Raw genomic sequence first — 27,263 nt, 5'->3', positions numbered from 1 at the left:
GTTGACATGTTTTCATTGTTTGGGGTAAGCATGACTTTGCTATTTTCTTTATTTGAAAGTTAAGAATGGTTTCAAAAGGAGGGGAAAAGAGGTGAGGTGTATATACATGGGTGTGAAGCCCACAGAGGCTGATTGTGGTGGATCTGTGTCAATTTTGGTTACCTGGAAGCAAATTTCCCAGAATTCCCATCCTGAAGAGTCCTGAGTTATCATGGGAAGATATTAGCTAAAATTTGGAAAGCTGAAGTGGAAGTGGCTGCCATATTCTTTTGGACCCTGGGAAGGGCAGAAGTCACCAGCTTTGTTACTGCTCACACGTGACTTATCTGCTGGTAGCCAGGCTTGCGATAATTTACAGCTCCTGCCAGATCTCTTCCTGCAGCTTCTCTGCCTTTGGGCCAGCTAAGCATCTTGTTGTGTGACAAATAGGAGTGAGGCAACAACATTCATTTTGCTGAGACTGATTCCGAATAAAAGTTTTTTGCTAAAAAAAGAAAAGCAATTGGTGAAAAATCCTACCTTTGATGTTGGGAGTTGGAGGTAGTAAGAGACAGAAGCAGGTTCATGCCTCCCCTATGTCTTCGCCAGGCCTAGTTCAGCGTTTTGCAGAAAAAAAAAATTTTTTTTTTTTTTTTTTACCTTGACCTTGTGAGTGTACCTGTCTTTAGTTGCAGCAGTTTTCCTGGGTTTTTTGTTTGTTTGTTTGTTTGTTTACCTTGATGGGCCTGCTCTCTTCACATGTGACCCCCCAGGTACTGAAACCACAGTCCTGAGCTCCCCCCTACACCCCCGGGCTCTGAGGAGAGGCCTGGGGAAGAGAGAAAACCACAAACAAAGGCCCTTAGGGCCCAAGGGTCCGTCCCGAGGTCCCCGGTGGACCTTTTCCTTGCCCGCTTGTCACCTTGGGGCCACTGTCCTTCTTCCTCCGTGGTCACAGGCAACTGGCTCTGTAAGGCTATGGACGTCTGTGCTGAGAACCTGGGGTGTTTGCAGAGGAGGAGGGTTTCCTGGCTGCCGCTTTTTCAGTTGACACAAGCGGGTAAGAACTCCACGGTCACTGGAAAGCTGGTGTCTGTGCAATGCCAGACCCTGGGCCAGGAAGGAGCGTCAAACCCTGACCCCTTTTCTAGCCTTCTTCAGAAACAAGTTTCAAATGGTGAGACACGAGCCTTTTCTTTGGCTTCACTGACTTTAATTCATCTTTTGTAAGTTCATTTTTCTGCAGAGTATGCCAAATCAAACATCTGCATCACGGTACTGGGAGGATCTTGAAAAGCTCTATTATTGAACTACGTTGCTTGCCCATCCTAACGGCGCTGACACTACAACATACTGACAGTACTCCCCGCATTCTAGACTTAAACAGAGTAGCACCCCCAGAGGAAAAATGGATCTCGCTAGTAAAAAACGTTTCCTATTGAACTTGCTCAAGTCTATGTTGATAAAACTGTATGTTCAAACAACCTACTTCAACATTCTTAAGTACATCTGAAACTTCCGTTGTAAAACAAACTGGTAAACGGGAGAAAAACAGACCAACAAAACTCACTTCTCTTCTTTTTTTGGACAGTATTCACATACTTGGAACCACAGGGTGTGTAGTTGTCATCATTCAGCAGGATGTTTTTGAGATTAATCCGTATTGTTGCCAGGTATCAAGAACTTGTTTCCTTTCATTGCTTCATTTCATCGTATTCCTTGGACTGAATACGTCACAATTATATCTGTTCACCTCTTGTTGGACATTTGAATTGTTTTCACTTGGGGGACTCTTATGAACAAAGCTGCTGTGAAGAAGTCCCTTTGGTGGGTCTATGTTTTGTAAATTCCACTCAAATTTTTTTATTCTTTCATACTGATTTATTTTGTGCATGGATGTTACATTCACAAATACAATTTTTTTTTTTTTTTTTGAATCTTACGAAAGCCTGAAGTACAAGCTTATCTTTGTTTCCTAGCTGGACATGTTTATTATAAGCCGCATACTATGCCAGGTGTATTATTAGGTTATCTCATTCTACACAACACCTTCATGAGGTACTTATCATCACTTTCACATGACACTTGCAAAATTGGCCCAGCACATTGAAGGAGCTGGTCCAAGGTCAAACAGAAGGCAAGTCCACATGGCATCAGGCCTGGAACGGAAGCTCCCCCCAAAGGTTGGCCTCCTAGCCACAGACCCAACCCAAGTCTCGGTAATAAGCTTGGTATGTCTGATGGGCCCAGAAACCAGTATCCAAGCAGGCCCTGGCCACAGTGTTGCTTAGCTTCGTTTGGTCAGAAACTCCTGGATCAGGGATCCAGAGAATACTAGTGTGGGCAATTTTGAGACTAAGGAGATTGGTTAAAGACTCTAAAAACCCGTTTTCTCATCAGTGAAGCACTGAAAGGTAACCTCAGTCTTGGTTCAGATATTCTGTATTTGAGCAAAGAAACCTCCCGCTGCTAGGGCGAGTAGGATGCACTACTATTCTTTCAATGACCCAAACATTCCATTGGCATCCTGTGCTTTTCAGTTGGTTTTCTTTGGACCTAGCCTTAAGTATGGCCCCTCCTCACCCCATTCCCACTGCCAGCACCCCCCCCTTGGATCTCAGAGGCTTGTAGAGCTGAACAGATCTGTAAGTACAGTCCCCAAGGTAGCCATGAGGGAGCGGTAGTCCTTCTGTCCATAGCCCTGCCTTTTCTGAGTGGCCCTGACTTTGGATCAGAAGGGAGAGCAAAGCAAGAAGAGAAGAACGTATCCTGGGGAAACGGGTTGCTCAGCTGCAAAGCCCACGACGGCAAACACTGGTTTCCTTCTAAACTGTAATCCAGTATGCTCAGAGAGGGGAAGAATCAAAAAACCAAAAAACTAAAATTCCTTTTTTTTTCTTCTTCGTCTTTTTGCAATTTCTTGGGCGGCTCCCGCATCATTTGGAGGTTCCCAAGCTAGGGGTCAAATCGGAGCTGTAACCGCCGGCCTACGCCAGAGCCACAACAACGCGGGATCGGAGCCGCGTCTGCAACCTACACCACAGCTCATGGCAACGCCGGATCCTTAACCCACTGAGCAAGGCCAGGGATCGAACCCGAAACCTCATGGTTCCTAGCCGGATTCGTTAAGCAGTGCGCCACGATGGGAACGCCCTAAAAGTCCTTTTGACTGAAGAAAGGGGGAAAAGAAAAAAAAAAGTTTTGTATATTCCGACTGCCATTTAAAAGAGAAGGGATGTTAAAGAAACTTTCTAATTCACCAGTCTACTGAAGCACGTCAGGTGCAAATTGGAGGCTGAAAGAAAGCTAGTTTTCCATGAAGGGAAGTCATAAGAGAAGGCTTGAGAGAAAAGATGGGAGGACAGAGGACTGGAGGCAGATATACGAAGAGACTGCTGGGAGTGGGAAAGACGAGTGGGGTGGCAGATTCTAGGGGATTTTCTAGCAATGGTTGGAAGGAGGTTGACACTCAAGAAACGAAGTCTGAAAAAAGATTAGATGGCCGGAAACCAGTAGGAGAAATGGCTAGCAGCACAGGCAGATGAAAAAGTGGACACTGGTGCCTCTCCATTTTTTGCTGTGGAAATCGCTGGATAATGCGGTTCAGACTCAGGTATCAGAGAAGTAAGCTTTGTAGTTTACGTATACTAGATCTACTGGCGTAGCAAAACAAAATGTACAGCCAGCTTTGCTCAAACGAACCCACGCGCCTACAAACAACTTGCGCGCATGACGACTTGAAAACATGCGCACAACGCGAAAACACAGTTTAAACAGAAACGAAAAAACCCACGTCTCAAGAAACCTACGGTTACTAACAGCATCATCGAAACCCAGAACAGTTTAAAACTTTAGACATCGAAAACCTAGAACAATTTAAAACTTTACAGTAGAAACGAGAAAACAGAGAAAAACTCTGGAAAAAAACTAAGCCCGAAAAGCGCCCTACGTGGTCTTTCCTTAAACAGCGTTAATCAGGGGAAAGCGCGAACGCAGTCCCCCACTACCACAAATTATGCAGTCGAGTTTCCCACATTTGGGGAAATCGCAGGGGTCAGCACATCCGGAGTGCAATGGATAAGCCTCGCCCTGGGAAAACCACCTTCGTGATCATGGTATCTCCCCTGCCAGGTAAGTATGAGTTGCAACTGCCCTCGCCCAACCACAGCCTCACACGCCTTACCCTGTACACACATGCTCACTTTCCCACCCCACCTCCCCGAGCCTTCCTGGCCCCTCCACACAGCTGATACACACAGTTTCAAGCAACAGCCCTGCATTCGCTCCCACGCCACGGGAGCTCTCTTCGTCTTTAAGCAGCAGATGACGAACCAGCAGCCCCTGCGCTGCAACATCTACATAGGACACGCCCTGTCGCGACGGCAACGGGGAATCAGCACGGCCCTCCAGCCCAGGCCCCGCCCGAGCCCGCGCCTCCCTCCTCCCACGGCCGACCAGCCCGCCAACCGGTGGGCCGCAGGCCGCTGGGGGAAGTGACGTCGCCCTCGCTCCTTCCTCCCACCCCCGCCCGCTGGGGCGGTGTCCTCGGCTGCTTCGCCGCTGTCCTGCTCCTTTTGGCAAAGAATGGCTTCCTTTGCGTGGGATAGAACATGTAGGATCACAGGGGAGACCGGTTCCTTTCAAGCCCTCTTCTTTTCGTGACGTAGTGGTGTGTGTGCGTCTACTAAAACGCATGAACCGTCACGACGGGTGGTGAACTGGATACTGACCTCTAGATAACAAAGGAGGCAGCAACATTATATACTTTTTGGCTAGAGAAACCACAAATTTTTCAGTAATTGACGGGACAAAAACCTTAGGTTTTGGGTGCTCAACTAGTGAGGAATCTAAACAGTTTCTTTTCAGGTAGTAAAGTATTATGGTTCATTTATGTAAGCTTCTCATCCTGAATTCCCTGTCTCTGGTAATAAAGGTGTCCTTCTACCACCAGATGCTGGGAGTGCACGTACCCCCCCACCCATTTATTCATTTATTTATTTAGTGTGACTTATGTAAGTTCCTGGTACAGGGGTGGAATGGCATCTGTAGCTGCCCGCCTACCCCACAAGCCACAGCCACCTCAGATCTAAGCTATGTATGCCCCAGCTCAGGGCAACGCTGGATCCTTATCTCATTGAGCAAGGCCAGGATTGAACCTGTATCCTCATGGATACTAGTAGACTTCCTTTCAGCTGAGCCACCAGGGGAACTTCCGGGGTTGGGGGGGGTGCACCTTTTATGTGATAGATATATTTCCTGCTTTTGGGGACACAGGAGGGTTGGTGTCCCTCTTTCGTTGGCCATTTCTGTTTTTTTTTTTTTTTTTTTTTTTGGTCTTTTGCCTTTTCTAGGGCCACTCCCGAGGCATATGGAGGCTCCCAGGCTAGGGGTCTATTCGGAGCTGTTGCCACCAGCCTACGCCAGAGACACAGCAACGCAGGATCCAAGCCACGTCTGCAACCTACACCACAGCTCACGGCAACGCAGGTTCCTTAACCCACTGAGCAAGGCCAGGGATCGAACCCGAAACTTCATGGTTCCTAGTCAGATTTGTTAACCACTGAGCCATGACGGGAACCCCCGTTGGCCATTTCTTAACTGTAATTCAAAGTAATCAATATGCCATTGTGGCATGTTTTGGAGTGACACCCCCCCCAGTCCCAACAATGCCCTTAAAAGACTTACCAGAGAGCTCCTTCTTCCCCTTCCCCTACTCCTGCCCTGTTAAGGGGATCAGAGTATGCCACCTCCAAAATGTGGCTTGTTTTGAGGACTCAGAAGACTCAGGAAAAATAGCCAAGACATGTTAACAACCTAAATGTCCATTGACAGAGGAGTGGATCAAGAAGATGTGCTACATATACACAATGGAATATTACTCAGCCATTAAAAGGAATGAATACCGGCATTTTTAGCAACATGGATGGGCCTAGAAATTATCATGCTAAGTGAAGTCAGCCATACAATGAGACACCAACATCAATTGCTTTCACTGACATGTGGAATCTGAAAAAAGGACAAACTGAACTTCTTTGCAGACCAGATGCTGACTCACAGACATTGAAAAACTTTTAATCTCCCGAGGAGACAGTTTGGGGGTGGGGGGATGTGCTTGGGCTGTGGGATGGAAATCCTGTGAAATTGGATTGTTATGATCACTATACAACTACAGATGTGATAAATTCATTTGAGTAATAAAATTTAAAAAAAAGGAAGACTCAGGAAAAACGTTTTTCTCTCCCTTAACTGCTAAGAGTTTACATAAAGGGTCTGTATTAGAAAAGGAGATACTACCAGAGAAACTTTGTTTTAATGGCCACACCTGGAGCATATGAGCAGTTTCCTGCCCGGGGATTGCATCAGAGATGCATCTCTGGCAAGGGCAATGCCTGATCTTTTAACCCACAGGCCAGGCCAGGGATTGAGCCAGTGTCGCCACAGAGACAAGGTGAGATCATTAATTCATTGAGCCTTATATTTTTATGAGGCCTCTGAATTGATGAAATTTGTCTCATGTTAATCTTTTTTATGCCAAATTAATTATTAGATTAGCGAGAGAACCTAGAAGTAAAAAAGTATTTTTTTCCCTTCCATTACCCTTCCTCTTCCTTTCCTCCTCATTGAAGAGGTCCTGTTACAACCAAGCGAAACCTCCACCCACCCACCCCCAAGTACAAAACTGAGCAGTTATCGATTAGGATGAATGAGTCACAGACTCAGTGTCTGAATTGTTTTACAGATACTATAATTGCCATCAGAGGTGGGGGAAAGCTAAGGGAGGAATTCCTGTTGGGGCCCTGAGGCAACTAATGAGACTAGTAGTATCTATGACAACAGGGGTTCAGTCCACCGCCAGATCACCGCTCAAAGGGTTAAGAATCTGGCTGTTGCCAAGAGCTGAGATGTGTGGAAAGTAACACAATCTCTTTTCTATCAAAGGAAATCTTTGCTACTCCATTTTGCTCTGGTTTCCGCAGAACCTTCTTCCTGCGAACCCCCTTCCCTCTTTTCCCAGTAACAATTTGTTTCAAATTAGCCAACAGAGAATGTGAGCCCTGACCTGACCATTGAAAAGGGGACAGGTACATCACCTGCCTTAGGGATAAATAGGGAAGGTCTTTGCTTCTTTACACAGGCTTTTTGAGCACCATCGCCCTTCTGCAGAAGTAAAGATACTTGTCCACATCTCCCGGTGTTCATGTGTCTCATTTTTCAACACTGACAATCAGAGCCATGTCCCCAACAGATGTAGGTTGTATCTCTACACCGAGGTCATGATTACATCTGCTCAACTCTGACACCCTCTTGTAGGAGTTCAGGGTGGAGGTTCGGAATGAGGCACTTTGTGTTGTGGGGAAAACTGGTCCAACTGGTGCTCAGATATTTTCAGAATTAGATTTTAACCCAATTATTGCGTCGTGACGGTTCATGCGTTTTAGTAGACGCACACACACCACTACGTCACGAAAAGAAGAGGGCTTGAAAGGAACCGGTCTCCCCTGTGATCCTACATGTTCTATCCCACGCAAAGGAAGCCATTCTTTGCCAAAAGGAGCAGGACAGCGGCGAAGCAGCCGAGGACACCGCCCCAGCGGGCGGGGGTGGGAGGAAGGAGCGAGGGCGACGTCACTTCCCCCAGCGGCCTGCGGCCCACCGGTTGGCGGGCTGGTCGGCCGTGGGAGGAGGGAGGCGCGGGCTCGGGCGGGGCCTGGGCTGGAGGGCCGTGCTGATTCCCCGTTGCCGTCGCGACAGGGCGTGTCCTATGTAGATGTTGCAGCGCAGGGGCTGCTGGTTCGTCATCTGCTGCTTAAAGACGAAGAGAGCTCCCGTGGCGTGGGAGCGAATGCAGGGCTGTTGCTTGAAACTGTGTGTATCAGCTGTGTGGAGGGGCCAGGAAGGCTCGGGGAGGTGGGGTGGGAAAGTGAGCATGTGTGTACAGGGTAAGGCGTGTGAGGCTGTGGTTGGGCGAGGGCAGTTGCAACTCATACTTACCTGGCAGGGGAGATACCATGATCACGAAGGTGGTTTTCCCAGGGCGAGGCTTATCCATTGCACTCCGGATGTGCTGACCCCTGCGATTTCCCCAAATGTGGGAAACTCGACTGCATAATTTGTGGTAGTGGGGGACTGCGTTCGCGCTTTCCCCTGATTAACGCTGTTTAAGGAAAGACCACGTAGGGCGCTTTTCGGGCTTAGTTTTTTTCCAGAGTTTTTCTCTGTTTTCTCGTTTCTACTGTAAAGTCTTAAATTGTTCTAGGTTTTCGATGTCTAAAGTTTTAAACTGTTCTGGGTTTCGATGATGCTGTTAGTAACCGTAGGTTTCTTGAGACGTGGGTTTTTTCGTTTCTGTTTAAACTGTGTTTTCGCGTTGTGCGCATGTTTTCAAGTCGTCATGCGCGCAAGTTGTTTGTAGGCGCGTGGGTTCGTTTGAGCAAAGCTGGCTGTACATTTTGTTTTGCTACGCCAGTAGATCTAGTATACGTAAACTACAAAGCTTACTTCTCTGATACCTGAGTCTGAACCGCATTATCCAGCGATTTCCACAGCAAAAAATGGAGAGGCACCAGTGTCCACTTTTTCATCTGCCTGTGCTGCTAGCCATTTCTCCTACTGGTTTCCGGCCATCTAATCTTTTTTCAGACTTCGTTTCTTGAGTGTCAACCTCCTTCCAACCATTGCTAGAAAATCCCCTAGAATCTGCCACCCCACTCGTCTTTCCCACTCCCAGCAGTCTCTTCGTATATCTGCCTCCAGTCCTCTGTCCTCCCATCTTTTCTCTCAAGCCTTCTCTTATGACTTCCCTTCATGGAAAACTAGCTTTCTTTCAGCCTCCAATTTGCACCTGACGTGCTTCAGTAGACTGGTGAATTAGAAAGTTTCTTTAACATCCCTTCTCTTTTAAATGGCAGTCGGAATATACAAAACTTTTTTTTTTCTTTTCCCCCTTTCTTCAGTCAAAAGGACTTTTAGGGCGTTCCCATCGTGGCGCACTGCTTAACGAATCCGGCTAGGAACCATGAGGTTTCGGGTTCGATCCCTGGCCTTGCTCAGTGGGTTAAGGATCCGGCGTTGCCATGAGCTGTGGTGTAGGTTGCAGACGCGGCTCCGATCCCGCGTTGTTGTGGCTCTGGCGTAGGCCGGCGGTTACAGCTCCGATTTGACCCCTAGCTTGGGAACCTCCAAATGATGCGGGAGCCGCCCAAGAAATTGCAAAAAGACGAAGAAGAAAAAAAAAGGAATTTTAGTTTTTTGGTTTTTTGATTCTTCCCCTCTCTGAGCATACTGGATTACAGTTTAGAAGGAAACCAGTGTTTGCCGTCGTGGGCTTTGCAGCTGAGCAACCCGTTTCCCCAGGATACGTTCTTCTCTTCTTGCTTTGCTCTCCCTTCTGATCCAAAGTCAGGGCCACTCAGAAAAGGCAGGGCTATGGACAGAAGGACTACCGCTCCCTCATGGCTACCTTGGGGACTGTACTTACAGATCTGTTCAGCTCTACAAGCCTCTGAGATCCAAGGGGGGGGGTGCTGGCAGTGGGAATGGGGTGAGGAGGGGCCATACTTAAGGCTAGGTCCAAAGAAAACCAACTGAAAAGCACAGGATGCCAATGGAATGTTTGGGTCATTGAAAGAATAGTAGTGCATCCTACTCGCCCTAGCAGCGGGAGGTTTCTTTGCTCAAATACAGAATATCTGAACCAAGACTGAGGTTACCTTTCAGTGCTTCACTGATGAGAAAACGGGTTTTTAGAGTCTTTAACCAATCTCCTTAGTCTCAAAATTGCCCACACTAGTATTCTCTGGATCCCTGATCCAGGAGTTTCTGACCAAACGAAGCTAAGCAACACTGTGGCCAGGGCCTGCTTGGATACTGGTTTCTGGGCCCATCAGACATACCAAGCTTATTACCGAGACTTGGGTTGGGTCTGTGGCTAGGAGGCCAACCTTTGGGGGGAGCTTCCGTTCCAGGCCTGATGCCATGTGGACTTGCCTTCTGTTTGACCTTGGACCAGCTCCTTCAATGTGCTGGGCCAATTTTGCAAGTGTCATGTGAAAGTGATGATAAGTACCTCATGAAGGTGTTGTGTAGAATGAGATAACCTAATAATACACCTGGCATAGTATGCGGCTTATAATAAACATGTCCAGCTAGGAAACAAAGATAAGCTTGTACTTCAGGCTTTCGTAAGATTCAAAAAAAAAAAAAAAATTGTATTTGTGAATGTAACATCCATGCACAAAATAAATCAGTATGAAAGAATAAAAAAATTTGAGTGGAATTTACAAAACATAGACCCACCAAAGGGACTTCTTCACAGCAGCTTTGTTCATAAGAGTCCCCCAAGTGAAAACAATTCAAATGTCCAACAAGAGGTGAACAGATATAATTGTGACGTATTCAGTCCAAGGAATACGATGAAATGAAGCAATGAAAGGAAACAAGTTCTTGATACCTGGCAACAATACGGATTAATCTCAAAAACATCCTGCTGAATGATGACAACTACACACCCTGTGGTTCCAAGTATGTGAATTTCTAGAACAGGCAAAACTAATCCAAAGGGACAGAAACTAGATCACTGAGGACCTGGCTCTGGCCGTGGTGGGGGATGGACAGGCAAAGGGGCACAAGAGGACATTTTTGGAGTAATGGCCATGTTCTTTTTTTCTTAAACAGGGTAATGGGGACATGTGTGTGTATTCATTTGTCAGAAGTCATCAAACTTGAAATAGATGCATTTGATTATTTTCAAATTTTACCTTAAGAAATTTGATTTTTAAAATAATGATCAGGAGTTCCTGCTGTGGCTCAGCAGTAATGAACCCAGCTAGTATCATGAGGATGAGGGTTCGATCCCTGGCCTCAATCAGTGGGTTAAGGATCCGGCATTGCCATGAACTGCACTGTAGGTCGAAGGCACTGCTCAGACCAGGCTACCAGGCGTTGCTGTGGCTGTGGCATAGGCCGGCAGCTGCAGCTCAGATTCGACCCCTAGCCTGGGGACCTCCATGTACCGCCGGTACAGCCCTAAAAAGAAAAAAAGAAAAAAGAATCCTTCCAAAGTTTAAGGCCTTAATTAAATTATCATCATCAACATCATTATTATTATGAGCCTTACAGGATTCTTCTAGAAAAGCATCGCTCTTATAATAAACAATCTCATTGAAAATGCAACACTTCCTTCATTTATTTTTGTATTTTCCCTTCCATTAAATTCATGTACGATTAAACTGAATATTTTAAAAGAAAAATGGCATCTATATGAGCTCAATTTTAGAAAAGCATACTTATGTATGTTCTTCTTTCTGTAGATATAACAAATGATTCTATTAATCTTTACCTAATGTTCACAAAAACTTTTGAATTTCAGATGTTTCAAATTTTTACGTATTTGGATTTTCTGCATCATTTGAATTTTGTATAACAAGCATCTATGCTTTTTGCAAAAATTAGAATAACTTAAAACACATTTGAAGAAAAATATGTGAAGATGTTAACAGTAGCTAAAAAGGCGGTGGTGATATGAATGGCTGCCTTTTTTCTTCTTTATGCATTTTTCAGATATTTAAATTTCAACAATGGATGACCCGGAAGTGAAAGAACAGAAGAGTTTGAAAAGAGTTTGAGAAGAGTTTGAAGAGGTATTGGGTAGGTGAGAGGAAAAGATAAAGGGGAGGAAAACCTGGTTCTGGTAGGAATTGTGTTTAAGTTGGAGATTTAAGGGGGAGCAGCTGTTGGGATAAGAAGGATGTTTGGGAGACAGGAGGGTTATGAGAATATTTAGGACAGTTTTATGCCTGGTATATGACTCCTCCTTGGTGGTTTTTGCCCCAAAGAAATAGAGATGTCAATTTCTCCCCTCCCCACCCCTGCTTTTTGGGGCCTCACCTGCTGCATATGGAAGTTCCCAGGCTAGGAGTCAAATTGGAGCTGCTGCCCTACAACACAGCCGCAACAGCGCCAGATCTGAGCTGCATCCGTGGCCCACACACCGCAGCTCACTGCAATGCTGGATCCTTAACCCACACCAGCAAGGGAAGTGATGGAACCCACAGCCTCATGGATACTAGCCGGTTCTTAACCCGATGAACAACAACAGGAACTCCCAGACTTCAATTTACTGTCAAGCACTTTTACCATGTGCGTTTCTCTTTGATTAGGAGCATATCTTGTGGAGCCAGGCTGGATTTGGTTCAAATTCCTGCTTTCAAATCCCACTCACTGACTGAGTGACTGCACAGGTTATTCAACCTCTCAGTTTTCTCATATGTAAAATGAGGACAGTTATATGACATAGGCCTGTTGACAGGGTTACATGAGTCAACTCACGTAAAACTTGTAGACTCTGAGCCCGGGCACATGGCACTTTGTATATGATCACTGAGCATAAGCTCATGTGTGAGGCCACAACCCTGGGTAAGGACTGCTTACAATGAAAACTGACTTTAAGTTCCTGATACGTTTCAGGGGCTGTGGACTCTCCTAGGGAGAGTAAAGTGATCCTCTCTGATAAGCAGTAATCCCCTGGGCTGGAAGATCTGTGAGCTGATGATCTCATCTGATCAGCTCATCAGAAGGGAAATAATGGTCCAATTCTTTCCTTCAAGAATGTCCCAATACAGAATTTATGGTTTAACAGTGGAAAACATTTCTTCACATGACACAAGAACCAGGATTTTAAGAGTGATAGACGTGAAACATTTAACTTTAAAATGAACTTTTAAATATATTTATATACTATATTATATATATTTATAACATATTTTATAGGAGTTCCCCTCGTGGGTCAGCGGTGATAGACCCAACTAGGCTCCGTGAAGACGTGAACCATCCCTGGCCTTGCTCAGTGGGTTAAGGATCTGGCATTGCCATGAACTGTGGTGTGGGTGGCAGACCTGACTTGGATCTGGCCTTGCTGTGGCTGTGGCCTAGGCCGGCAGCTGTAGCTGTGATTCGACCCCTGGCCTGGGAACCTCCATATGCCCCGTGTGTGGCCCTAAAAAGACAAATTAGTTAGATAGATAGATAGATGGATGCTAGATAGATAGATATAGAGATACCTACCTGTATCTATATCTACATCTATCTATCTATAGCTAATTAAAATATAGCTATTAAGATATAGATATAATCAAAGTTACATGTGACCCGATATGGAAAAGAGGAGTCCCCTGATCCCATCCCACATTCCTTTTTTCCAGGGATAACCACCTTCGACTCATGTAACCAACGGTTTGGCTGTGTATCTCCTTCTCTCTAAATAAATACTGTCACTCTTTCATCTCCCAGTCTCCCACTCCAGGACCTGTAGACCCGCCTGCGAAGGGACCAGAGGAGTTTGTGTGTGTTTCCCCGAGCGCCAGTCATCTCCAAGGCAGAAGCCAAGACTTCCACTCACTTGCAAATCCGCTGGACAACCCACCTCAACGCTCTCAAGCGAACCAGCAGCAAAGGAAACTTGGCAGCAGCAGATGCCAGGCCAGCGGCTTTGGGAGCTGGGGAGGAAGTGGGTTCTGCGGCGGATCAGGAAAGGGTGGGAGCGCTCCCGAAGGATTAGCTGCGGCCGCCCCAACCCAGCGACTGCTCCCGCAGTGTGCTCGCCCCCTTGCCGGCCCTTTCCCCCTTCTTTGTCATTCTCCGTTCTTTCCCTTCTCGGATCCTGTCGCCGGCCTCACACCTTTCTTTTCGCGCCTTCCAACGTGAGACCCTACGTAGACAGCTGTGTCACTGAGTCCGTTGTAACCGCCGAAAGTTCCAAAAGATAGAGAAATCGGAAGGGTGCTCCTTAGCACCTGGAAGGGACCATTTTAATTAGCTATGCAAGTCCACCACTATCCTCATCCGTATTTTTCTACCGAGCAGAAGGGGACGAACGTGTTTCCATCTGGTCACGTCCTGGGGCGTCTCCTCTGCGGAGCAGGACGAAGCGGAGACCCAGGGTCCGGACTCGAGCGGCTCCGGCGCGTCTCACCTTTGGCCCCGGAGGAGCCTGGACGGCGGCAGAGGCTGGGCACCTGGGGGCGGGGGGGAGCGGGGTGGGGGGGTCTCCTCAGATGCTGGAATCTGCTGCCGGTCCTCCTCTTCTGGCTGAGCTTGGGGCGGGGGGAGGACGAGATTTCCTGGAGTCGAGGTGCCAGTCTTAGCCTAACGGCGGCTTTCGGGTCCAGTGGAGACTGAGGAGCGAGAAATTCTGAATAAAATCAGTCCATTGATCCGGAATAGGGTCAATTAAAATTAGGAACAAAACGGGGCACCGGAAGAAAACACAGTACTTCCAATTCAGGCCTCGGAGCACCACCCAACAGTGAAGAGGCCCTCACCCAGGCTGATCGGCGACGTCACAGCCCCTCCCACCACCTTTTACTCACAGGCACAGCCGTGCAGGCGCAAGAGGCGCGGTGTGAAGCCCCCTCGCGGTGCAGGACTCAGTGGGCGCTGCCTGGGCCTTTTACCCCCCGGGACCCAGGGTGACCCGACGAGGTGGGGCCCAGGCTCGGTGGCTTGCGCCCCTTGGCGGCGGGACCCACGCCGCCAATGCCGGCGAGGGGAAGAGCCGCCCGGGCCCCCGGGCTCCATATGGCCCTCTGCCCGCCAAGTACGCGTGGACCGCGCTGCTGAGAGAGAAGCCGGGTTCCAGCACCACGATTCCTTCAAGGGTCGGGGGAACAGCGCGGGGAACGCGGCTGCGAGGCGCCCAGCACGACGGGAGCCGGAGGGACCGGCCCGGGGGAAACGCGTGCCCCGCAGAGCTTCCTTGAGGGCGGGGGAGGCTGTCCAGTCCCAAGAGGAGGACGGAGTGGGGTGCGGGAGCTGGAAGGCAAGTCCCATTTAGGGGGTTAAAAAGTCCCCCCCCGTCGGAATTAAACAGAAAGGTCCCACCGAGATTTGAACTCGGATCGCTGGATTCAGAGTCCAGAGTGCTCACCATTACACCATGGAACCTCCCCGAGAGCGGCGCCCTACGTGCGGCTAGAGACGGGTGAACACCTCTTTACTTACCATCCATCCTCCTCCCTGGTGATCCCGAGACACGTCTTCTACCCATCCGTCAAGGCTGGACTACGGTTGACCTGCGTGGCAGCTCATCCCTCGTGCTTTCTCTCTGCGCCTCTCCTTCCACCGCCTTTTCTCCTTGCACTTGCATCTCAGCAAATGAGGTAGAGTGGAAAGTGAGCTTTGGGCTTCCGGCCAGGGAAGAGCCCCTTCGGTCTCCATCATAAACCACACGTTCTGTCTCTGTTTGCCAGTTTCCTGTGCTCCAAGTACAATTTCTGCAAATAATCGTGTTACCGTCCTTTTCTTCGCCTTCCCACGTTCCCCATTGCCCGGACAGGGCAGACGATTGTCAGGGCAGGATCGTCGGGGGCTCCTGGGTCCCTTGGCCACATAGCACAGGTGGCACTCCAAAGCCACCACCACCTCCTACATGCAATACAGAAAGTGTGTCAGCCGTGGAGTGGGAGTGGGAGGCAGGGGCGCTCTCCTTTTCTCCTTCACACACCTCTGATTTATTTGGGGCCGGGGAGGAGTGGTTTTTCTTAATGAATGTGGATGATAAGATGTACGACACGAAGTGATCAACCATGTCCAACATTTCCATAGAACACTCAGACAAGCCAGACCGTAGCCAAATCTGTCGAGAGAAAGCAGAAGGACCAGAGACACCTGGAGACCCGGGCTCTGACAAGGAGCAGGGAGAGAAGCAAGTGAGGTGGGACCCTCGGTGGTCTGAAAGAATGTCCTTGAGGGAAGAAAGGGCGTTGGGTCTGGGAGCCCGAGGTGAGAGGTGGGGAGGGAGTGGTGGTGGCGTGAAGGGTATGCTCCTGAGCACAGACGAGTGGGGGCTTTCTTCTCAGGTGTGAATACATCCGGATTTTGCATCCGTGGGAATGGGAAGAAGCGCAAGAAGGAGCGGGAAGGCAAGAGAAGGCGCGAGGGAGGGGGCGGAAGCTCAAGTTCCTTTCATCCCTCTCCGCTCCTCCCTCCATCGCGCCCCCTCCCCTCGCCTCCTGCTTTGGCTCCTACTCCAGCTCTTTCCCTCCTTCCGCGCGCTGTGACGGGGCAGAAACAACGCTCCTCTCTCGGGATCCCTGCACGGGCCTCCCGGGAGGTCTCGCTGTGCTCCTCCCAAACCCGCTTTCCCCGAGGGGTTTTCGCTTCCCGCCCTTTCCGCTCCCAGAATCGATCCCCCAGAACACAGCCTGCCTCCCTCCCGGGGGCGCGCAGACGGTGCTCTGCAGGTCTTTCGGTTGCCCGCCCCCACGGGATGCTGAGCAGTCAGTGCACTAGAATGAAAGCTTTTCAGAAAGAATGTCTCACTTGGGTAGCGCTTCCTTATTTCCATTCTCAAAGGTCTTCATGGGACTAAGGGCTAAAGACGACCATGTATGAACCCGACAAGGCCGAAGAGTGTCCTGGTGCGTGCCCGGCCCTGTTTCGGGCGTGGGGACACCAGGGCAACCGTACCCTCGACCTCTGCCCTCGTGGAGGTCGCGTGATGGACACGGGAAACGAAGCGCCAGGCCGGAGGCCTCTCGGAAAGGAGGGCAAACTGTCAGCACGGGGGGGGGGGCGGGGGAGGGTGACGGACGAGGAAATGGGAAGAGCCTCCGTGGGAGCCCAGCGGGTGTTCAGCTCCCGCTGGATCCCAGCGGATTCGTGCCTGGAAGGTCCCGGCCCCGGGTGTCTCCGAGGGCGCAGGAATCTGCTTCTGGGGCGGGTGAGGGGCGAAGTGGAGTGAGACCATTCTGATGCCCTTTGCGTTTCGGGGGCACCGGGCTCCTGTGGCTGCGAAGCCGGGCAGTCGGGAGGGCAGGGGTGCGGGGGAGGCGACACGAGGGTCCTCTGGTAGGGGGAGGCCGAGAGACCTAAACAAGGGCGTCTCGGGAGCCCCGCAGTCTCCTTGACTAAAAGATCGCTGGGGCTCCCAGGGTTATTTCTCACTTTCTCATTAAACAAAAGAAAGGAAGGAAGGGAGAAAGAAAGAAAGAATGGAAGGGAGAAAGAAAGAAAGAATGGAAGGGAGAAAGAAAGAAAGGAAGGAAGGAAGAAAGGAAGAAAGAAAGAAAGAAGGAAGGAAGGAAGGAAGAAAGAAGGAAGGAAAGAGAGAGAGAGAGAGAGAGAAAGTTGGTGGCTGGCATACAGGTGTCAGGATTAACGGTTTTCCTGGATACGGCGTTACATGTTCGCGCATGCAGTGTTTCCGTAGTGTAGTGGTTATCACGTTCGCCTCACACGCGAAAGGTCCCCGGTTCGAAACCGGGCGGAAACAGTCACCTCTTTTCACGAACTTGCCATTCCTCTTGGAAAAAACCGAAAGGGGCGAAAGGGCCGGGGGCGGGGGGGGGGGTTGTCAGGCGGCTGGCACAATGGCATCTGCCAAGGGCAACAGGTTAAGACTTTCCTTGCCGCTTGAACTAGCCGTCCTTTCTCTGCTCTCAGGCACGTTGGAGCTCAGGCCGCGACCAGTTAATCCCAGGGGGCACACAAAGGGCAAGGCTGACTTCGGGGTGTTCTACTTTTAGACATCCCCTCGCCTGCTAATAACCAAGCATCTAAATCTCCTCCACACGCTGGCACATAGTATGTCTCTGAAAAACCAAGAAGTTCATCCCTGTGAAGTGCGCTTGGCTTTTTTGGTGGTGATCTATCTGCCGTGGAGGACTAGGTCCAACTTCATCCAACTCTTGAACCTTGGGCAGCCATGACGATTGTTAGCTCCTGGCAGACAATCCTTGTCTGCACATGCTTCTAGCACGAGCTTTGACTCTCCTCTCTTGGACTCCCCTGAGACGTTACAAGAAAAGTCCAGCTATGTACCAGTGACCTGTCTGTTTGTCCGTGGGGTCGTTTTACGAAATCAAAGGGAGGAAACATAATTTCTCCGGAAGTTGTAGAAGATTTCTCTTTCAGCTGTGATGGAGTGTTTGCAGCAGACCGGCTGTGACCCTGAAAGCAACTAAATAAAGTCTGGATCAAAGGAAGTATGGTTGAAATCTTCGTGGAAATACCAATACAGCGAGGACCCACAGGGTCAGCTCCAGCGAGAGAGGAGCTCGTTGGAATGACACGAACCCTCTGTCTTTCCTCTTTAGGGTGCTTGCCAGCTTTTGGCAATGAACCAGCAGTGGCGAAGCTGCGGAGAGAGCCGCTGCTGAGAGTCAGGGAAGACGGCAGCACTTTCATCTCATGTGTCAGGAGGGAAACCTAGAGAAGGAAGAGGTGGAGGAGGGGGAAGGAGGGGGAGGAAGAAGAGGAAGAGAAGCAGGCGGAGGAGAAAAAGGAAAAAGGGAGCTAGCTGTTCAAGTGCTCCCAAGAGTAGCCAAGATCCTGGAGTGGGTCGATAAGGGAGGTGGAGCCTTTGTACAGGATTTCCCCTAAAGACATTTGCGAATTAAGCCCAAACTCTCAGAAGTGGGGAGGAGAGTAAACGAGGCCAAGGTGTTCCACAGTTCTAGCCTTGTCTAGGAAATGGGAGAAGTTCTAGTTTATATCAGAGTCTTTAGCCCAGATTTTGCACACTACACAAAGGTGAAAAAATATATGTCGAAATACATGTAAAACCAAGATTTAGAACAACAATGCTCTGGCTGTGGCGTATGCCACGGATGGGGCCCTCAAAAGAAAAAAAATACTAATCTATTATATTTTGATGTTAAAAACGTAAATGTAAAAAGTATACAGTAAGACATGCTAACCGATATAAAGGTATCAGCCCTTGTAACTGTCAGCCGGGTGAATGGCTAGACCATTTCCATCAACCCAGGAAGTTTCCATCAAAACATCTCAGGGCCAACCATTCTTCTATGCTGATGCTTCAGGAAAATGAGGTCACACAGGACTATCCAATAGGTATATTAAAATAGATAAAAATTCAAAAATATTTGATGGGCATATTCGGCTGAACCTACTATTTGGGGCTCGGGGGGGCGGGGAGAGGTTGCTGCCCGCATTACTGCCTTATCTATAGATGGTTGTTTTTACCGCGGAGTACTTATTAATCAAGTATGGGGTTCGTATGTCACTACCAGCATAGGGTTTGTAATCTTGTTGATGAACGTGTGGGTTTCATCCAGTTTTTGGCCAGTATGAATGCTGTTGCCACGAACGGGTTTTGGGGAAGTCTTTATAGACTTGGGAAGTTAATAGAAGTGACAGAACCAGGTAACAAGTAGGTTTATTTTAAAATTTGGGAGGAACTGCCAATCATCAGGGAAGTGGGTTGTACTAAATTACGGTACCATCCGTATCCCACAGGGATATACACACTCAGATGGGGTGTATATCTATTTTTATCCTTATTATTACTTCTTTAAGCCTGCACGTGAGGCAATGGAGTTCCCGGGCTAGGGGAGGAATCAGAGCCGCCGCAGCAGGCCTGCACCGCAGCCACAGCAACGCCAGGGCCGAGCTGCACTCCCGACCTACACCGCAGCTGGAGGCAACAGGGGATCCCTAACCCACCGAGCGAGGCCAGGGATTGAACCCGTGTCCTCATGGATGCCGGCTGGGTTCTTAACCCCTGAGCCACAATGGGAACTCCTATTTTATTAGTAGTATTACTATTCTTCTTCTTCTTCTTCTTCTTCCTCTCCGTTTCTGGTGTTTCGTCGTGATTTTGTCCCGAATGGGGCCGAGAGGACGTGGCCACAGGCTTCTGTCAATGTCTTTAAAGCAGCCCGGGCAGGACCTGCCCAAAAGAAAGCCAAGAGACTCCCTTTGGACGAGAGGACCCCGAAGAAGTGCTGTGGCGGGCGAGCGAGAGCGCTTGCAAGGAAGGAGCGCGTGGGTCGGGTGTATCGGAGAAGAGGGGAGGGCTGAGAGCGCGGGTCTGATCCGCCTTGGGTGGATTCCAAGCATCGATCATTTCGGAGACCCCCGCAGCACTGACCGCCGGCTCCAAGAAAAGGGCCACCGACGTCGGCAAAGCCGGGAGGGACGGCGTCCACACCGATGGGCACCAGAGTCGCCTGAGGCTCAGCGCACCTAACCCCTGCCCGCCCCGCCCCGCCCCGCCCCGCTCTGCCTCGCCCCTGTGGCTCTGAAACTGGGGAGTCGGGGGATGGGGGTGCGGGCACGGGGAGCGGCGACCCCGAGGATCTTCTGTTGGAGGGAGGCGACGAGACCTGAGCAAGGGCTCCTCGGGAGCTGCAGTCTCCTTGCCTAAGAGATCACTGGGGCTCCAGGGTTGTTCTCCGCTTGAAATGTTGGCCATTAAAACAGAAATGAGTCGTAAGTTGGTGGTCAGCATACAGGTGCCAGGGCTACGGGTTTTCCTGGCGATGGCGTCAAGGCCCGCGCACGCCCCGTTTCCGTAGTGTAGTGGTTATCACGTTCGCCTCACACGCGAAAGGTCCCCGGTTCGAGACCGGGCGGGAACAGGAGACGTCTTTTTATGGAAATTTACACGCCTCTTGACAAAACCAAAAGGGGCGAAAGGCAGCTGGCACAACTGCATCTTCCGTCCGCAACAAAGCAGGACTTGTGGGACCGCCTGAAAGCCCACTCAGCCCCAGGAAGCACCCCTTCTTTCGCCGCTCCGAGTCGCACTGGAGCTCAGGTCGTAACCGGTTACTCTCAGGGGGCAAACAGAGGGCAAGGCTGACCTCGGGTTACCTTTGTTTTTGGAAAGCCCCTCGCCTCCTAACCAGAGACCTAAATCTCCTCCACACGCTGGCACATACTATGTCTCTGAACACCATGAAGGTCATATCCCTGCGAAGCACACGTGGCTTTCCCTCCCCCCAACACACCTGCCCATCTGCCGAACACGTCGATTTCCAGGACAGAACGAAAGAGACCGAACCCAGCTCTCCACCGGGGACTCGACCCAAACAACTCCACGGCTTGAGCTGGTCGCGGAGGAAAAGGACCCCGTACCTGCGCCTGTTATCAGGAGAGCCCTTGGAGTGGGTCTGGAAGATCTGGCAGGAGAGCAATCGGCTCCCGTCCCCCGCTGAGAGCCAAGTCGGCCGCCCCAGGGTCCGGAGGAGCCCGAGGGTCGGAAAGGGCTCCGCTCTTCTTGGCTCCGCTGCCCAGAAGAGCTCAGGCTAGACCAGGGTGGAGCCCAGCCGGCTGACCTCGTGGCCTGGCCTCGGAGCCCGACGCGAAGCCCAGGCCAGGAGAAGGGAAGGGCGATGCGCAGCCAGGCAAGGGCCGAGCGCCTCGCCACTTGCATTCCGCTCTGGGCCGCTGGGAAACTCCATTTCTGTTCTTGGCAGCTGCGGCACCGAATCGCTACTTTCATGCCTTTCACTGGCATCGGCGAAGAAGAGCCCCGCGCAGTTCCCTGGTGGTCTAGTGGCTAGGATTCGGCGCTTTCACCGCCGCGGCCCGGGTTCGATTCCCGGTCAGGGAAACTTCTGGACCTCGCGCTCCTTTCCGCCCAAGTGGGGGCTTCCCTCTTGCTGCAAGGTCCAGGGGCATGCCGAGCTTCGGCACTCGGTAGTCCGCACACACAGAAAGCTTTTCTTGCTGAGGAAGCCCCTCTCGCCCCTCTTATTACATTGTGTGCACCCAACCAAAGCAGACATGCAATTTACAAAGAAAAGGGAAGCCGAGTGTGTGTTTGGGACCACTGGCATGCCCCCATGCGCCAGTCCATGAGCTGCTTTGGCAGGAAGCAATCCGGAGTCGTGCAGGCAGGTCTTCCCTGGACTTCATTCAAGAGGTCACCATCGAAAACAATTCCAGTTATTGGAAGACGTTCTAAACAACTTGGACGTTTACCTGTTGGACATATGCCATAGGGTGCCTCTGGGAAACGTCCCCATCGTCCTTCTATGGTAGCTCCCACTTTGTTGAGTCAGTAGGACACCACCCCCCTTGTTAGAGCTCAGATAGATGCCTAGAAACTTTGTTGTGGGAGCAAGACTACGAAGAAAAAGGCGCCTTCCTTGAGGTGGAAAAGGGAATTCCCATGGAAACATACAAATTGGCACACCCATCGAAGGAAAACTAAAAACAGGAAGCGACGCCTCTAGCTTCTGGCAAAGGTGGAGGCACAGAAATGCCTAAATCTCACCCTCCCCCTTCTCCCTGCCCCCAAAGAACCAACAGACAAACAGACCCTAGACATGAAAAACGGGGTTTCAAGACACTGGAAATCAGGCAGCAAAGGACAGCAGTCTCTAGACGTGAGCTACGAGCCAGGGGAGCCTTGTCATTGGCCCAGCTTAGTGCTGTCCGAAAGTCTCCCGGCTGGTGTGAGGAGGGCACCTGAGGCCCCCTCCTTGCATTGTGCAGATGAAGCTGAGAGGTGGTGGAGAGCAAGGCAGCTAGAGGTCACTCGACAAAGACCCAGTGAAATGTTATGTGAGAGACAGAGAGACAGAGAGAGAGAGAGAGAGAGCTCAGACTATCCAGGGATAGGAAAGGCTCTCCCTCAAGTACTTAGCAGAGTGATGATCGGGGGTTTGTCTGATGTCAAGGAAAGAACTTTTTGAGAAGATCATGGAACAGTGCCTGGTGCTCACACGGGACAGGCAACTGTACTTGCTCCCCTCGGCCAGACTGGACCACACCTAACTCCTCGGCCTTTGGGAAGAACGCCCAGGAAGCTCTTGTCTCGGCGGTGGGACTGATCAGCCCTAGACGGACCTACCTGAAATATCATAAAGCAAGATCCAAAGAGACCAAACTGCTCACAAGGCGCTTAGCTGTACCCCAAAACAGGACTCAAGAAAATTGGTAGGAAGGCCAAAATAGCCAGTGCCCGAGAAGGGAAACTTTAACACTCCTAAGGAGGCGTGTATTCCACCGATCAAAACCGAGGCAGAACTGACTTCAGTTGTTTAGAGATGGAAACTATAACCTCCACACGATACATTCACCGGATTTAACGACCAGCAGACTAGAATTCGCCGGGGGCGGGGTGGGGGTGGGGATTAGGGACGGTGAAGCCTTGGACAGCTGGCAACACGCACAATGAAACGACAGACAAACGAATGTTTACCATGAGCACAGTGTCACTGAATGCGAGGGCGAGGTTAAAAGACCTGATACGCAGGTGCTTGATGTCCCTGAAAATACCCAAGGAGAAGCAACAAGTTTTGAAGAAACAACGTCAGAAAATTCCTGTCATAATACAGATAGTAAAGACAAAGACTGTAAACCCGTCGATCCAAGGAGACAGATGAACAAAATGAAACTGCTCAGATCCACTGAAAACGAATACAGATCTCCAAAGGGGCCAGAGGAAAAAGACCGGGTACAGACGGAGAGAAAAATTACCCGTGTGAGATTTCTCTTCAGAAGTAGTGGAGGCGAGAAGACACGGGCAAGACAGGGGAGCGACCTCCTGAGAGGACGCAAGGGCGGAAAAGCCAAGGTGGAAATCTATGACTCCTCCCCAGCCGCCCAAGTCTTTCCAAAATGAGGGGGAATGATGACATCCACAGACATACAAATGCTAAAGAAGGCCGCAGCGGCAGGGCAGACCCGTGCTACGAGAAATGTGAAAGGAGTCCTCCAGGAGGAACACCGCTGGCGCCAGATGGAAGTCTGGATGCACACAAAGGGGTGAAGGAAAACAGAGATGGCATCTGCATGCGGAAAATAGGAGATTTGCCTTACGGGACAGATGTTTCGAAAGTCGTGAGGATGGACCGTGGGGCTTGTAAGATGACAGGCGACGTGAAAAATGCACACTAACAGCAGCAATAAAGGCAGGGGAGAAGGGCGGAGACAGTTGTTAGTGGCGCTCTTTCAAGACACTCTGGGCTCCAGCGCGCTGTTCCTCAAAGAGCTTGGCTTAGGCTGCAGACACAGGGGACAGGAGGTCAGGAGGGAAGGAGCCTTTTCCGGCCTTTAGGGGAACGGGTGTGTGTGCCAGGTGGAAAGACGCGCGCGGCGTTCCCCTTTTAAAAGGGTAGGCCGAAGCGTCCCTGGGTGGGCTCGAACCACCAACCTTTCGGTTAACAGCCGAACGCGCTAACCGATTGCGCCACAGAGACTCGCCTGAGCCACCTTCCCGTCAGCCCCTCAGAGAGCAAGGCTTCGTTCGTCGCCAGGCGGAGCCGCTCCCCCTTCGCAGGACAGCGGCCGAGGCTCCAAAGCCTCGGAAAACCGGACAGGTGGAGCGCACGCCGTGCGTTGGTCCCGTGGCGAAGCCGTTTGTTGCGTGATTCCGAAGGCAGAAGGGAAGCCGACCGGCCCCGCCGCGCCCTGCGCCACACCCGCCGCCAACGCCAGCGCCCCGGAGACGTCTGCTCGGATCCCCGCGACGCCCCGGGCCCGAGTTGAGCCAGGACTCGAGGGACCTGAACGCCGGGTTTGGCCCGGTGCTGGCCCCTCGTTTGCCCCGCCTTCACCCGACCGTCTGCGCCGCGCCGCGCCGCGGGCGCGGCCCTCCCTCGGCTCGGCCGCGGTCTGTGGGGCGGGAGCCGGACCCAGGGGGTGGACAGGGTTGGTCAAAGCGAGGAAGAGCGAAGAGGCGAGAAGGAAGCCGGCGAGGCGGGAACGAGGACGAGGAGACGTTCCAGGAGGCCTGTGGAGAGGCACGCGCCCGATTTGGGAGGATGAGAATTGGCTTTTTTTTTTTTTTTTTTTTTTTTCCAGTCATGTATTAAAAAAGACTGAGGCTGAGAGGAAGAGAGGGGAAACTGGTAGGCGGACACGACGAAGTAAAGAATAGAAATCCCTGCATTCTCCAAAGCCGATGAAGCACAGCACGGATGCGCTTGACGCCAAGCACAAAGATCAAGGCCCCGTGCCGACGCAAGGCCCTGTGGCGCGCCGTGATCGTATAGTGGTTAGTACTCTGCGTTGTGGCCGCAGCAACCTCGGTTCGACTCCGAGTCACGGCACTCTGGCCAGGCGTGTTCCGTGCGCCTTCCTTCCGCTCTCGAGAGCAGAAGAAGGGGCCCTTGCCTCCCGTTTTGAGAGCAGAAGAAGGGGCCCTTGCCTCCCGTTTTCTTACACCTGCCTGGGCTGCGCCCCTTACCTGGGGTCCCCAGGGAAGTGCCTGCTCCCTCCTGCCTCCAAGTGCGGTTGGCCCGGGAGAAGAGAGGCCGACGCAATGGTGCACCAAACTCACGAGGAAAACGTGAACGCCCTGCACGTCTCACTCACCAGTACCTAGGGAGGTGCCCATTCTAAGTGAGCCTGGGGTGCAGCTCTAACTAAGGAAATGATCTTGGTCACACGCGTTTTGGTTTGGGCTTTTGCTGAAAGTCATTCCAATGTCACTGAGGCTTCTTCCCCACCCCCGCCTCCCACCTACCCACGCAAAGAGAGACCAGCTTTTAAAGAGTCTGCAATGCACGCCAAACCGATGACGGCCTCCGACGGGTTCTCCCACATCTGACCGTCAATTTTTACCCAAAAAGGACTTGGAAAGAGGTAGTCACAGAACAAAATGCACCAGTCATCAACGGGCAGCTCTTTTGCGTATTCGCATGTGTAATCATCACCAGGATCACGACGTGGACAGCGGTTATCAACCATGTATGCGTGGTACACTTTGATACAGGGATGAAAGAAACCCTTTGATACACTTTCCTCTTGCCCAGGAATGCCCATCCACCCCCTGCTACTTTAAACTATTCTGATGTCTACCCCACAGATGAGGCTTGTCCTCTCTTCCAAGTCTCATGACTGAAGAGACACTCTTACTCCTATCTCGCTATTTCCAACCAGCCGAGGTAACCACGAGGAGGGAAACCGCAGAGGTCAGCACGGCCCCCAGAGCACCTTCAAGAGCACGATCTCTCTCCTGCGGAGGAACTACCAGCACATACCCCGCAGGCCACCGTCTTTCACTCAGGGTTACCATCCTCCCCTCCACCCATACCGCACCACTCTCGGCAAAGGAATTCGACCCAAGGCCTCCCGACGCCCTGCCCCGCCCCGCCCCTCTTCCGCCCGCTCAGGCGAACACGCTCCGCCGGCCCGGCCCGCCAGACTGACCGCCTTTCAGCAGCGACTCCAGAACCACAGACTCACAGCCACTACGCTGTCTCATCTGCTGCTGCCTCTGCAGGCTTGGTCCACACCTCTGCGCTGGCTCCCTCTCCTCCTGCCTTACGGTGAGCAGAACCATTTACCCTAACGGGTCTTGTGAGCGAGTGTCCAAGGCAAAAGGGAAGGCGCGGCCAAGGGCTGGTAGAGACCACGCGCAATCAAAACAACAGCGATTGCAGAAGTAAGCTCATATGCATGGATCACCATCCATCGTTCTGGTGCTGATTTTCACACACCCCCCCTTCTGATTATGGTGCCCAGAGACGCTTTCCACTAGGGTAGTAAGATGAATTGGAAAGTCAAGTTACTCAGGGAAATGGATGCGAATGGATTGACTGAAAGAGAATATTCCATAAGCATCTTCATATTCCGCCCTGGCTCTACTGACCAATGCGTGGATATGGCAAAGGCCTGGGGGGCTGGACAGGTGGGCTGATGCTGTACCTGTCATTGAATCTGCACCTGCCGCTGCTCTGAGTGACACCCCGAGCCTGGGTCTCTGTCTCTGGGAGAGAGGCCTCCGGTCCCAGCTGCACCGCTGGGGCCAACCCTATGACCCTGTTTCCTCCTCCTGGGAAGCCCACCGGGGTCTCCCTGGATCACAAAGCTAGCTATCTGAGTGAAATGAATGAAAGTGATAAGGAAATATTCTTGATGTTTGTACTCATCAGGGAAGGATGCATTAATGCTGTAAGCAGATGTCCCCACACATCCTCCAGTACAAAGCAATGCGCACGCCAAGAACTGACACAAATGTGGAGCACTGGCATCAGTAGCAGTTGGTCTGAAATCATTCTAGAGTCCTGTTGGCAATTTCTAATAAAGCAAATCTTGTAACTACTCCATGGCCCAGCAGTTGCAGTACTTCGATGACAGCACAAGTACGCACGAAGCCTGGTACAAGATGTTGGCCAAGACACCACAAATATTCACAAGACTCCAATCAACACCACAATCAGTCCAATTACACCGTAGTTAGGAGGTGACATGCACAGCACTTTGAAGATGCTTAATGAACAAATGTGGCCCGAAACAAAAGTCAACTACCAAAAAAAAGGACACTCATTCCTTTGACTATTAAGAGCAGGCGACAAGGAACTACTGCAGCAGATGTCAGAATAGCAATTAACTACTCGGGAGAGTGTAGGCATTGCCGGCGGGGGTGGGGTGGGGCCGCAAGTGACATTTCTGGGATGATGGAAATTTTCTATGACTTGACCTTCGGTGGTGAGCACATTCACCAAAATTCGACAAACTGTGCACTTGTAAAGATTTGTGCTTTTTACACGATGTGTGAAGTATGGTCTAGTGATTTGCTGTTCCCG

At 50.9% G+C, this 27,263-nt stretch overlaps 1 long non-coding RNA gene and 8 other non-coding genes across 9 annotated transcripts; 6 read left to right on the top strand and 3 right to left on the bottom strand.

The window, feature by feature from the left end:
• Positions 1 to 3,954: 3,954 nt before the first annotated feature.
• On the bottom strand, positions 3,955 to 4,118 carry LOC146404123 (U1 spliceosomal RNA). Its single transcript, XR_014845059.1, has one exon. It is a non-coding gene; the product is annotated as a U1 spliceosomal RNA (small nuclear RNA).
• Positions 4,119 to 7,750: 3,632 nt separating this feature from the next.
• Positions 7,751 to 13,983, top strand: LOC146404121 (uncharacterized). The gene is made up of 3 exons (XR_014843139.1): positions 7,751 to 7,845; positions 11,539 to 11,625; positions 13,267 to 13,983. It is a non-coding gene; the product is annotated as an uncharacterized LOC146404121 (long non-coding RNA).
• LOC146404122 (U1 spliceosomal RNA) lies at positions 7,964 to 8,127 on the top strand. The gene has a single exon (XR_014845046.1). It is a non-coding gene; the product is annotated as a U1 spliceosomal RNA (small nuclear RNA).
• Positions 13,984 to 14,847: 864 nt separating the features above from the next.
• On the bottom strand, positions 14,848 to 14,919 carry TRNAQ-CUG (transfer RNA glutamine (anticodon CUG)). The gene has a single exon. It is a non-coding gene; the product is annotated as a tRNA-Gln (tRNA).
• A 2,256-nt stretch (positions 14,920 to 17,175) lies between these two features.
• Positions 17,176 to 17,248, top strand: TRNAV-CAC (transfer RNA valine (anticodon CAC)). The gene has a single exon. It is a non-coding gene; the product is annotated as a tRNA-Val (tRNA).
• Positions 17,249 to 20,284: 3,036 nt separating this feature from the next.
• Positions 20,285 to 20,357, top strand: TRNAV-CAC (transfer RNA valine (anticodon CAC)). Its single transcript has one exon. It is a non-coding gene; the product is annotated as a tRNA-Val (tRNA).
• Positions 20,358 to 21,262: 905 nt separating this feature from the next.
• TRNAE-UUC (transfer RNA glutamic acid (anticodon UUC)) lies at positions 21,263 to 21,334 on the top strand. The gene has a single exon. It is a non-coding gene; the product is annotated as a tRNA-Glu (tRNA).
• A 2,522-nt stretch (positions 21,335 to 23,856) lies between these two features.
• TRNAN-GUU (transfer RNA asparagine (anticodon GUU)) lies at positions 23,857 to 23,930 on the bottom strand. Its single transcript has one exon. It is a non-coding gene; the product is annotated as a tRNA-Asn (tRNA).
• Positions 23,931 to 24,710: 780 nt separating this feature from the next.
• Positions 24,711 to 24,782, top strand: TRNAH-GUG (transfer RNA histidin (anticodon GUG)). The gene has a single exon. It is a non-coding gene; the product is annotated as a tRNA-His (tRNA).
• Positions 24,783 to 27,263: the final 2,481 nt, after the last annotated feature.

This window comes from Sus scrofa, chromosome 4 (genome assembly GCF_054392235.1).
Source record: "Sus scrofa isolate SSC_HxYL_T2T_F1_AM1 chromosome 4, Sscrofa_HxYL_maternal_Yorkshire_Landrace_v2.0, whole genome shotgun sequence".
In the NCBI taxonomy this organism is placed as follows: Eukaryota; Metazoa; Chordata; class Mammalia; order Artiodactyla; family Suidae; genus Sus; species Sus scrofa.
Note: the sequence above shows the minus strand (reverse complement) of the source record. Positions and strands in the feature narration are given on the sequence as shown.